The 13,260-nt window shown below is 46.6% G+C and overlaps 1 protein-coding gene across 9 annotated transcripts in view; it reads right to left on the bottom strand.

Annotated features, from left to right (window-relative positions):
* Positions 1-13,260, bottom strand: part of FAM168A (family with sequence similarity 168 member A) — a 164,722-nt gene that overhangs the window by 107,991 nt on the left and 43,471 nt on the right. For 8 of the 9 annotated variants that reach the window (XM_082751912.1, XM_082751913.1, XM_082751921.1 and 5 more), the window contains one exon: positions 9,164-9,264. The exons of the other annotated variant lie outside the window; for it this stretch is intronic. The gene's annotated coding sequence lies outside the window, so the exon portion shown is untranslated. The remainder of the gene's footprint in view (positions 1-9,163; positions 9,265-13,260) is intronic. 9 annotated transcript variants of the gene reach the window in all.

Raw genomic sequence — 13,260 nt, 5'->3', positions numbered from 1 at the left:
GAGCCACACAAGCTGACAGATCCGTGAGGGAAGAAGCAGTGAAAGGAAGGGGTGGGGAGCTGGGGGGCGGCCTCTGCTCACAGGGAACCAGGGCCAGGAGCAGAGGGAACGGCCTCGAGTTGTGCCAGGGGAGGCTCAGGTTGGCAATGAGGAGACATTTCTGCTCAGCAAGAGCGGTCAGGCCTTGGGACGGGTTGCCCAGGGAGGTGGGGGAGTCCCCGTCCCTGGGGGTGTTCAAGGAGAGCTTGGACGTGGTGCTTGGGGACAGGGCTTGGTGGTGACATTGGTGGAAGGGGGACGGTTGGACCTGATGATCCTGAAGGGCTTTTCCAACCCCAATAATTCTGGGCTTCTATGATGTCTGTGTGCTGCTAAAGACACCTCTCATCTTGGTCTGTCTGTGTTTGTTGTTATAAATCTAGCTGTGTTAAAAATGCCGTGCCGAGGTAGCTCCGGTTTCCCTGAGGCACAGAGGACATTTCCAGTTCCATGCTCCAGAGTCCTCCACAACCACATCTCGAGGTGAGTATTTGGCTTCCAGGTTCCTCACTTTCCATATTCAGCCATTCAAACACAGAATTTCTTCTGGGGTATAAATGCACTACAGAATTTACCAAATCTACTTAATCAATATAAATAAATAAGTAGGCAACCACCAACGAAAGCAGGGCAGAAAGGGAGAGCTCCCTCCAGGTTGTCTCAGACCCGTTATAACCAATTCCAAAGCCAGCCACCTGTCCTCCCTAATCCTGCCTAATTAAACCCATTAAGCACAATGATGGAAATTCTGCTTTCACTGCCCTTTCCTGAAGACAACTGGACAAACTGCCAAGCAGCAGGTCTTGGTTTCAGTTTTAACAGGAAAGAAAGGAGTAAATGCACTGTCCAAGAACCTTAATGTAGGTATTTTGAATGGATAAAACCCTTCTGAAATAACACGCAACTACCCCAGTCCTAACCCTCATAATCTACCTCATCACTCAAAATATTCTTGTACCTCTTCCCCTAGAGAAGCAGCTGTAAAATATAACAGGAATCAGATCAATGGCAAAAAACAAAAGACAAAATAGGAAACAAGGAGCTCCTTTGTTTTCCCATGGCTTTGTTTCTCACATTGACTGACTTTGGTGACAAGCACAAACTCAAAACAAAGCTTCTCCTGTGGCTGGGCATTTATGAGATAAGATATCCCTGTAGGTCTTCCAGTTCCCTGTGTGGGAATTCACTTGGCCACCTTACAAAAAATCCTCAAAAAAAAAAAAAGCCTGCAGCAACGTTGATGAGATCTGGAGGAATCCATCCACCTCTGAGACCTCTCCGTCCCTCATCAGGCCTCCCAGGTTTGAAGAGTGGAAATGCTCACACAGACAGCGTGAGGCATAAACGGAATTTCCATTGGATAGCTTGTTTTAAAGGGATTACAAGGATAACAGGGGAAAAAATGCACCTTCTTGCAAAGAGACAATCCCATGGCTCTTCTGGCCAATGTCCTCTCCCTGCCTCATCCTCTTCTGCCTTACAGCATTCCCTCCATCCCTGTTAAAGACTGGCTTTTCCCCAAAACGCAAAGAAGTGAGCCCAATCCTGGTTCCAACCCCCCTGCCATGGGGGGTTGATGATTTTTAAGGTCCCTTCCAACCCAACTCACTCTACGATTATGATTCTCTGACTCCTAGTTCCCATCATCTACTCTAGATTACGAGCTTCCCAGGAAAGGGAAGACATCACGTGCGCTGTCCTACACTAATAGCCACGAGCAAACACAATACCTGAAGCTTTAACACACTTTAAACTTTCAGAAGTGTAAACACTGCAGAGATGACAAATTTTTTATTAATGTCCTAACTGAGCAGGCAAGGAGAAATATTTCTCAGCAGAAACCTCAGCCTGCCTCATAAAAAATAAGCCTTCAGCTATTACTAATTTTCTCCTTTGCCATTACTTGGTAGCAGAGGGGGGAAGGAACCACTAGAAATTGTTTACACTGTGTAAGAAAAAGCCCAAACAATAGGAAACAACGATGTTAATGAGCAAGAGGATGATACTCAGCAGGCAGCCGCTAGCAAAAATCCTCCAGGAACAAAGATTAATTTGGTGGTGGAGCAGCACATGCGATTGCCAGCACTAGGACAGGCACTGGGCAGGCCGTGCTTTTTATTTTAATGGCAACATCCTCTTCTGAAAGTGCTTCTTTTTGGCACCTGACCATTTCCAAGACAAAGCAGAAGTGCTGCCCAAGCAGTGAGCTCCCAGCTGCCCGTTTCAGAGCTCGGGGCGATGCGGACACGGCCCCTTTGCCATAGGAGCTCCACAAAGGGTCTGGAAAGCTGTGGTATCAGCCTGGGTACACACTTGACATGTGGTTAAATCTTTGGAGATGTAACAATTTGCACAGCTGTCCAATATTTAAATTACAACTTGCCCAAAAAAGTGAAAAGCAATCCGAATTTATCATGTAACAAGTAATGCAGGTTCATTTCTAACCCCGACCCTTCACTGGACCAGACAGAATGATAATCACAGCTCTTTGCCATGGCAAAATTTTCATTTTCCGTGACAGCCAGGGAAGACAAGCCATAAATGGATTCAAGCAAGGATTCTGAACCAGAGAAAAAAATGTTTTTTAAAAATCCCAAATCCCATCCTGGTGTTGCCTTATAACTTTGCTAAAGTGTCAAAAATCAGAGGTCCATTTCCACCTTCACTTACCAGATCTCAGCCACGGTGCCAAAAGGTAGCACGAGGACACATTTTGAACAGTCCTCCTTACGTTTACGAGGTGGGCACGGGGACATCCCAAGGGAGATGAGGGCTCGCAGTGTGCCCAAATCCCCAAAGCCTGGAGGATTTTACCTGCCTGGACCAAAACCAGCACTCACACCTACCTGCAGGGAACGCCTCCAGCTGCTGTGGGGGTTCTGCTTACGATCAACAGTGAGGGGAAGGAAATTACCCACTATTAGGCTTTTAAAACTGCCAAACCCTGAAATGGCCTACAGAGAATGTCAGATAACTTCAGAGGGAAGACACCATTCACCCCAGAGGACAGCAGCATGCTGCTATACACGTGTACGTGCCCGAAACCAAAGGCACTTTTTGCCCATCTGAGCAACCTCAGGTTCATCTCACCGCTCCCTCTCACCTAGGACCCAAAATCCTCTGTGAGTTCTGACATCCAGCAGTGGGAAAGACGTAGATTTTCCCAGGTCCGTGGATGTCTGCAGGTTTAAAAAGCATTTCTGCAGTGGGTCAGCATTGCCAGCATCACCCCAGGTGGCTGTTGCTGCACAAAGGAACTGGAGGCAGCAGTGGAGATAGCGTTGAGGGCAAGGGGTAGCTCCTTGATGGCCAGCGTTAGCCAGCTGGGATGCAAACGCAGTCCAGCCTTGAAGCTGGACTTTATCTATCTATCTATCAGCTTTTTATCTAGCAGTTGGTGTGATAATATCTTAGGAAGAAGGAAATTTTATATGGGCAGTGGAAAATCGGAATTCAGAAACACAAACCAGAGGCAATTATCACAATTCTGCCTTTTTTCTTGGGAGGGGTGGGAGGGTATAATTAGGGAAGGTCTGCATAGACTATTTCAATTTTTATCCATATAGAAATTGAATATAGAATAACTATTCTATATTCTATTCTATTCAATATAGAATAACTATTTCAACTCGTTTTCAAACTTCTGTATAGAAAACAGAGCTGAGTCCTACAGAAACTACCCTACACTGGCACACACTCGCAATTACGTAGGATTTCCAAGTGAAAAGCCCAGGCAATGCTGCGACTTTTAAATTCCTATTTCCATTAGCCTGTTGGGAACAGGTGAAGGTATGGGGAAAACCAAAAAACGTCAAATCCTACAGTGAAACCTGCGCTACGGTTTCCAACACTTCCATTTTGTTGGCATGCTGCTGAAGCACTGCTCGTTGGGCCAACCCGAGGATCCTGAGAATATCGTTTCCAAGGTTTATCAAGGGTGCCCAAAGCTCACGATAAATCCTTTGGTATCCTTCCTGCAAATGACGTTATCATACCCAGGAGTTAACAAAGAACATTGCTCTATTAAAATCCATGTAAAGTTCTGGCCAACTGCTTCACAACTTTATTGCTTATAATTGCGCAGGGCTCTCGCTCTTCAAGCCCAAATCACTGTATTTCACACTAAACCCTAATTATACAATCTAGCATGAAAAAGCCAGAGATCCAGGCCCTTTAACAAGCTTAGGCAAAATCAAAGGCCCACAAAGGGCTAAATCAAAAGCTGGCTCACACCAACTCCATTCTTTGTGCAGTCAACCAAGACTAATTAATGCTTTTAATGTCAGTTTACCCCTTTTGGCACTATAAATCAGAACACGCAGCTTTTAGGAGCTAACAAAAGAACCCGTGAAAGGTGCAGCTTATTAACCAAAGGCGCAAATTCAAACGTGCTCAATCAGAAGCAGGTAGATGGAGCAGCACCGTAGCCACCAAGCAGCGTTATCTGCAGGCTGGGCGCAGGGAACATTCGTATAGCAGCACAAACAAGGCTGGCACACTGGGAGGAGGTGGTAAATTATACCTCTATGGGAAGGACAACCAGCCCCAGCAGGGCCCTTGTGAGTGCAGAGATGTGGAAGGAGCTACGGAGAGGTGTGGAGGTCGTGCTGAGTGTCCCACCTTGATCTCGTGGCCTTCAAGAGGTGGGAACGCTTCCACACGGCTGCAGCAGGAGCAGAAAAGGGGTGCTCGAGCTGATCCCCTGCCATCACCTGCTTGGCACGGCCCCTCCGTATTTTCTCCATCACATGCTGCTCTGGTTTTGGCGTGGCACCTGAAGAGATGTGGTTGGGGTTTTGTTTTGTGGAATGCACATCTCTGTTTTTGTGTTGGTTTGGAAATCCATGACTCAAAAGCCTGATGCTAAACGTGAGCCCAAAAAGAAGCCATGGCCACGAAGCTTTCAATAAACACACATTTTTTTAAGAAGCGATATACATACTATTCACTTCCTAGGCTCAAAGAAGAAGAGACCCTAACCTCACCTTTCTGGCTGAGCAGATGGACAAGACATTTTTGGGGGCGATCTGCTCCTACCTTGGTGCAGCAGCTACAGCACAATTTAATATGCCACATAAACTCAGAGATCAGCAGTAGGAATTCAGTCCTGAGCATCCCGGAAAGGCTGGTGTCAGAGGTCCTCTCTGCTGCTTTTGTCAGTAAGTCTCATTAAAACCTTCCTTTGTTTTATAAATCCGTTTTTGACATTGGATTTTCTCCCCTCGTTCTGGGAAATGCCATCTTCCTAATGATGGCTCCCTCCTTATCCCTCTAGCTGCAGGCATAGCTGATGTTTGTGTCATCAGCTGGTGAGCAACCACCCCAAAATACCGAGGCAAAAATGTTTAAAAGAGAATTTCTTAAGGAAGTAGAACTGCATAAGGAAAGTATTTGCAAGCATGCTTCATTGCATTCATTAAATTTATTAATTTCAGCTGAAATTCTCTTCATAAATTCATCGTATTTTAAGATACAGGAAAAGGTTTCCCTATGTAACCTATCGCAGTGTGTTTGGGTACGAACTGGAGGGGGGTTTCCCTGCCCTTTTCTGACACAAACAGCATTGTAACATTGTCCAGAAAGGCACAAAAGTCTTTTCAGGAAGTGAAAATTCCCATGAAGCAAGGATGGGCGAAGTAACCACAGGTCCCGGAGCCTCCCACACCTTTATTTGCGACTGCCGTGGGAGAGTGAAGAAAGGGAACCCCAAACCCAGCACCTTCAGGATCTAGCTGAGGCACATTTAGGAGATGCCTTGCTACGGCACGACTCCCTGGGAGCATGGGAAGATGAAGGAGATGAAGCCCAAGAGGAAGAAGGGTGCCCATGTTCTCCACCATCAACCAAGAGCATCCAACTCTCCTGTTTCATCCACTGGACCTGATGGAGCTGCTCCTGCTCCCTGCAAGCATCCTGGCCAGGTGCCCAAGCACATCTCGCTCTCATCACGGGGTGAGTTACGTGGTGTGGTGGGACACATCGCTCCTCTGAGCTGCCCTCACCGCCAAAGAAGTGTCCCCAGGGAAAGAAAGCTGCCACATCCCTCCGAGCCACCACGTCCCTCTGAGCCACCGCGTCCCTCCGAGCCTTCCCTTTTGGGAAGACAGAAGCTGCCTTTTAAAACATTAACAGTGTTCCAATATGACCCATTTGTTCCCAGAGGAAAGAAGGGAACACGAATAGCTGTCCTTGGTGTCACCATCACAATCCCAGAACTGTAGGGGTTGGAAGGGACCTCCAGAGATCATTGGGTCCAACCCCCCTGCCAAAGCAGGCTGCCCAGGTGGGCATCCAGACAGGCCTTAAATATCTCCAGAGACCCCACAACCTCCCTGGGCAGCCTGTCCCAGTGCTCCGTCACCCTCACCGGGAAGAAGTTCTTTCCCCTGTTGGTGCAGAACTGCCTGGGCTCCATTTTGTGGCCATTGCCCCTTGTCCTGTCCCCACAGACCACTGAAAAGAGGTTGGAAAATTCCCTCTGCCTCCCACCCCTCAGGTATTTAGGCACATTGATGAGATCCCTTCTCAGTCCTCTCTTCTCCAGGCTGCACAGCCCCAGGTCTCTCAGCCTCTCCTCACAGGGAAGATGCTCCAGGCCTCATGTCATATTTGTGGCCCTCTCCCTTCAGCCCTCCAGGAATTCTCGGATGTCCCATAGGATCCCCCTGCCCTACACAGCCTGGCTCTCCAGAAACCACCTCCCATATCACACATACTCCCAGGAGGACCCCACAGACCTGGCACGAGTGGTCCCAAGACTCAAGGCCAGAAATTTTCCAGATGAGATCTGAGGTTTTGAGGTGAAGGGAGCAACTCCAGGAAGCCCAAGTGCATCTGGCCATATCCAAATGCCATTCAGGCACGCTGTATAACGTAAAAAGAAAACTTTTACACCAAACCAGGCTACTGCACAGATAAGTGAAGTATTGTTAGGTACACAAGGACTTTCCACGTTACGGTTAACTATTTATTTGCTGGTATTCCCCTTAGGATTTGTCAGGGGAAGGGGATGAGGGGTTGTTTCCCAAGCAGGAAAGAACCTAACCTAAGTAAACCAAGTTACGAGGTTTACTTCACACACACACATCAAGAGTTTGACTGAATTTCTTCCATCTTTTGATTTCTGAGCACTTTTTACCGTCCTGAATCTCAAAGGAGGAGGCTCAGCCCAAGACTGAGACACCCAAAAGTCAATCTCTGAAACGGAGAGACCCTCGGGCAGGGCATTCCCCACGGGGCCGGAGGAGGCAGCTGGCAGCTCATGGCCAGATTTCCCCAGGCTCCATCAATTCCTCCCCCAGGATGTTCACTGAGCCCACTGGGAGCTCAGACACCCAGCGAGCACAAAGCTGAAGATTAGGCTTCTTAAATCTGGAGCTGAATCGGACAGAGCCAGGGGACCAGCAGCTCTGTTTCTGATACAAAGCCAGCACTTACCTTATTCTCATTTTGAAAAACACCTCGTCTTCCTCATCTTCCATCAATGCCAGTCACTTTGCCAATCTCTCAGCAATTCAGCCCCCACCCCTAGCTCCTCCCTACCTTCCAGTCCTCCTGCAGCCCTACAATTCTTTCTTTGACCCTGCAAAAGCAGCACAGCCCCATCTGCGTCTCCTTGTGCAGGAAAAGGGGACAGAAGCAGCACCAAAGCCCCTTTTTTTCCCCACCTTTATCCTTTTTTCCAGCTTGATATTCAACAGAAAGGGGCCCGTCGTTGTTGCTGCTGCAGGATTGCCAAAAGCCAAGTTTTTCTGAAGCGTTTGGCACTTTCTGTCCCATCCCACCTGAGACGTGTGGAGTTGAGGAGGGTGGGAAGAGGAAGAAACCAACAGGCTGCTTTTGTCCATACCCCAAAAGCAGGCATCTAATTAGGGCAGGGATGGGCTGTGGCACTTCTGCAGGCTAAAATATTGGGAAGATAAGGGCGATCTGCATGCCTGAGTGCCTGATGCGTGCGTAACGCGGTGGATCTGAGAGCAGGGAGCATCCATCAGCACTGCTGTCGTCTGCCCACAGCTGGTTTTCGGCAAATCTGCCTTGAGTGGGAGCAGAACACTCAGCGGGTAGCCTGGCAGTTTATGTTACTAAGCAATCAGCAAAAAACATGGAAAAGGGGAGGGGAAAAAAAAATGTCAACAATGTGTTTTCCCTACTTCTGCAGGAGAACAGCTGGAGTGGGTCAGGTCAAGGCTTTGGCTGCCCCAACGTCTTCTCTGCAGCAGCAACAGAATTGAGAACACCTTGGGGAAAATGCAAGCATGGGAGAGCCACGCCGTGACACTTGCCCAGCACATTTTCCAGCCTGGAACAGCTCAGGGATTTCCTGAAGTGGTATGTTCATATTTAATAGCGAGCTATATATCACGTTATACCCCTATTACAACACATCTTCTTATACATAAATGCCTGGAGGACCCGACCAGTTCATAATGCAAGACATCAAACAAAACAATTAAGATAAAACCAGCTCCAAACAATTTACAGACAACATGACACTAAAGTTTCTATTTTTAAAACTATTATTTCTACCTTTCTTTTATGAAAGGCTGCAATATAAGCTAGTAGAAAACTGCCTGCAGGCAAATGATAGAAATTTACACCAGGAAATTTATGCCAGGAATCACCCCTTCTGCCAACCCACTAGCAAACACAAGCAGTATCTTTTGCCTTAATACAAAGCAAAAATTAATTATTTACTAAGATGATATTAAGACTAATAAACACTTAAAAAAGCAACCCTCTCAATTCTTTACAGGAGCAGCACGTACCTACTGTGCATTTTATTCCAGCCTGCTAATTACCCTGGGCTTATTAACTTTATAAATCAATACAATAAAATACGCTAAGCACGCAGCATTACTGGAGTTGCAGTTTCTGCATTTCTTGACCCAGAAATCACATAATTAGTTTAAAATCTAATGTGATCCTGTATGGAAGTTCATTTAACATAGACAAGGCCCCAAGCCACGCCAAACACCAACACTTTTTCACCACTCTGCACTTGCTCTTGTGGTTCCCCATCCCCTATTCCCCCAAATCTTTTTGGTCTGGGAGTTGTTTGGAGGATATTTAAACCAAAACACGAGCGTTCGAGGCAACCAGAAGAACACAAATCGATCGCTACCTCTCGTGGACGAACTTCCTTCGGGTGGAGACAATCCCGACGGTGATCTGCCTAGGGCTGCGGGGCAGTGGGAGTCTTCACAGCATTCCACAAGTCCTCAGCTGCAAGAGAGAGAGAGAGAGGAGAGGGGTGAGGCTCTGCCAGCAAACCCACAGGAGAGAAAGCACGGATGCAGAGCTGCAGGATACGAAGAGGAAGAGGACGGAGCCCCTAAAAACTCAAAGAACTGATTTTCCAGCGCTACAGGTACAGGATGAAATGCAGCAGATTTTCGACATTTGCATCCTTCCAAGGCTCGACACCTTCCTGCAGGGACACACTACGGGGATACAGTCAGGGACTTTGGGCAGAAAACTTGCACAAAGGCTCCATCACCTCCACGTCCTTCCTTTCCTGACATCCTGCTGCAGGTTTGCATAGAAACTAGAAACAAACAGCATCAGGAGAAGATAAAAATCACAACCAGGCTCTCCTCGGCTTTCATAAGCGGAGGAAAGAAGGGAATCTGATCTTTTATTTAATTACTCGCCAGCCAGCCATTTGTCAGGATTGTAGACTAAACAGGTTTTGGGCAAACAAAGCTTTACACAGCTCTCCAACACCCCTCCCGTCTCAGCTGAGACGGAAACTCCGAGAACTGAAAATGAAACAGCCCAAAACGCAGCGCAGAAAAGGCTCCCGAGCAGCTCCACATGCTTTCTGCATTAGGCAGAGGCACAGAAAACCTCCTGTTCGCAACCCAGGACCCTTCCAGCCTTGCCCGGCTTCTTTATTTCCATCAACCCAGGACCGAGAGGTTTCCATGAAACCCTTTTGCGTTACCACTAACCACTCTTCCAGCCTCAGCTCCCCTTCAATCAAAAAAACAGGGAGAAAACGGGCACAGAATATTGATTGCAGCTCCAGGAAGGTTTTCACTGGGATCAGCTGCTAGAGGAAAACCCCACCACACCATCCAAGATGGCTCCGAGGAACCAAGTCAAAGGTTGGTGCCACGTTGGAGGGATCCAGCTGCTGTGCGGGCACTTTCCTGCTGTATTTTCACCTTATAACAAGTATATTTGTTGCTTGGAAGTTGATCGTGGCTTTAGGCTTCCTGATTTGTCTTTCTGGCCTCCCAGTTCAGTGGGTACCAGCCCTAAAATTCATCAGCAAGCAGCCTCCAGGAGGGAGAGAAAAGGGAGAAGTGAATTCTAGCGCCTTGACAGGTCTCATCACATCGAGCTCTGCAGTGGCAAATTAGGCTCTCTTTGAGCACATTTTGTTCTCCGAGTAGCTTCGGTGCTTCGGGAGGCACCAAATATAACACAGCCCCATTTTAACTTCCTTCCAGGAATACACACAGTCATTTATCAAGAAGACGTGGGCTGCAGTTTCAGTTCCAAAAAGCTCCAGTACCGTTCTGTGAAATTAAACAAATGACTCCAATTGCGGCGAGGAAGAAACAGAAAAAAACAATCTGGGTCCCATCCGACTCGGCACAGTCACCCTTTTCGGTGTTGGGTTTTGGGGTTTTTTGGTTCTTTTTCCTTTTCTGCTTTTTTCTTGACCAGCAGTCAGGCTGGCTGCCACACGTGTACAATTTACCTGGATTTGCAGAGAAACACAGCCAGGCCCAACCCAGGCCTCCAGGTAGAAGCAGAAAGACATTTATTAGAGAATTGGACAAAAAAATGTATTCTAACGAGGGAAAATACGACACGTGAGGAGCCTGGGGTAGATGTAAAAATGAGAATACTGCATTTCTAATTACAAGTCTACCTTGGGCAACGTGTAAAAGCCTCTCGGCATACACCTGAAGCATCTGTGTGCCTCTCCCCAAGGAGCTAGCCCAAGCTTTCATCCGAGCCATCCCATAACCAAAAGGATTAGTTATCCTGCCACAAACACTAGCCCGTAAATATTATTAATGTTTCCTTGGCGAAGAGCATTAGGGCAGGAGGAGGCTCTCCTCCCCACTGTTAATATTCTTCTTTTCCCGGCTGTTGGCAAGCCTAACTCATTGTCCAGCTCGTTAAAAAAACTGGGAAAGGCATCGTTAAGCCTTCTCTCTTCAGCTGGTGGACACAGATTTTCCCTTCCTTTGCTGGAGTGCCAGACTTCTGCACGTGGAAAGCCCTCGGTTTAGGGTCAAAGCTCTTCCAACTCCTTCCTCCCACCCCTTCTCACGCCTTCTCTGGAGAGCCAAAGTTGCTCCAAACCTGCTGAATAAATTCATTAGCGCCGAGGTAGAATACGTTTCGCGCGAGTTTCCCATTAACTTCTAATTTCCTAATTATTAGATTACATGCTCCAGCTTTTAAAGCAAATTACCTCTATCGAGCTGAGCAAAGAAACCTAACAAAGGATTCCTGCAGCTTACTCCCCAAGTCCTCCCTTCCCTCCCATTTTCTTCTTGGTGTGAAAAAGTTCAAATCCTTTAATGTTTCCTCAGATTACGGCAGCTATTTAGGAAGAGAACTTGCTACCTAATATCTTCATCAACTACAAGGGGTGTTTCAGGCAGGGAAAGAAGATTTTTCCTTCTGTTCCCCTCCTCCCCCCTCCTAGGACCTCCTGCTCCAGTGGCAGGAGCTGGGCACGTGGATTATAAAATAGATTAAGAATTAATTAGAAGGTATTGATTAAAAAAACTCGCCTTGGGAGATTGCAGATTGCTACGATAAACTCGTGTTAGCACGATTCAGTTAAAAATGCTCTCCACAACTTATCAAGTGAAGATAAAAACACCCGCTAAGTGTCTGACATGCTGGAAGGTTAAAAAAAAAAATCTACAGCCAAGGAAATGACTTTATTCAGTCGGACAGCACTGCACAGATTCCCTCGTGAGCCGATTTTCTGTCTCAAAGACCGTACTGAGACCCTGAAATACACGGCCATCCATCAGGACACTCACCAAGAATGGGATTTTGGAAGGAGAGGAAAAACATTAGGGGCTAAAAATCCAGCTGGATGAGGTCTAACGATGCTCGAGCAGAGCCAGGCACCTAAGCATGCACCTTACCTAAATCCTTTTGCATAACACCTTGAGTTTAACCCTCAGTATCCACAGAAAAGGAACTTTGGGGCTCAAATAAGTAAAATTTATTGGATAATATTGGATAGACATGTCATCCCTTTCCTATACCTGCACCCCATTTTGTCCTGGAGCATCACCACCCTTCTGCTCCGCTCCGACACCTCTGAGCCTCCCACACCCAGCTGCGTCCTTACCTCAACCACATCCCTAATCCCAGGCAGAAAAAAATCCCCAAAAATGACAGAAATAGGTGCCGGCACTTGCCTACCTCCTGCTTTCATCCATTTGTCAAAAGCAGTTCTTGAAGTATTGAAACCACAGCACTCTGGGTTTGTTATTCCCTCTCTTGTGCAGTTCCTATATTCTAAGATATTTAGAGGTTTCTAAGTCACAGACAACTTTGTAGTGAAAGAAAGAAGTTAATTAGATAAAAATAATGTTAATTGAAACAACGTATGGCACCACGGACAATACTGAATTGTCAAAAGAAAACAGAAAAAAAAAAAAAAAACAGTGTGAAAAAGGAAAATGCAGCAATCACCTTAAAAACTAAAAATATAATTTACAGCTAGATCAGCCTCAGCTGGGCCTATATCTCTATCAGAAAAATACAAAAAGCCGAGGAAAACATTCTCCTATGAGCCTTCGTGGCATTAAAGGAGAGGGATTAAGGAGAACATGACAGGCAATCTATTCGGGCATCAGGCCGAGCACTGACAGGGCTCCGACCTCTTCAGATGCACGGCTGAGAGCTAATTCGTGAAACCTTCACTCCAACAGCGAGTAACTACAGACTGCAGCTTCCAGGTGTTAATCCCAGGTGTGGCATTAAGCTGGGAGCAAGAAAATACCATACAGAAATATTTGTCACAGCATTTTGTGTATTCAGTACCCGAATTCGGGAATAAAGGGGTGAAATGTTAACGAAGGTGCACAGGTTACCCAGAGCAGAGATTAGTTCTTCTCAGGATGCATAAAAAGAATAATAAATGAATGAAAATTTAAAAATCCTCGAGAAACTGATGGTACTGGCAAATATATACATATATATACATATATACATATATATAAGTAAATA

This window comes from Aythya marila (genome assembly GCF_965140915.1).
Source record: "Aythya marila genome assembly, chromosome: 1".
Classification (NCBI taxonomy): Eukaryota; Metazoa; Chordata; class Aves; order Anseriformes; family Anatidae; genus Aythya; species Aythya marila.
Note: the sequence above shows the minus strand (reverse complement) of the source record. Positions and strands in the feature narration are given on the sequence as shown.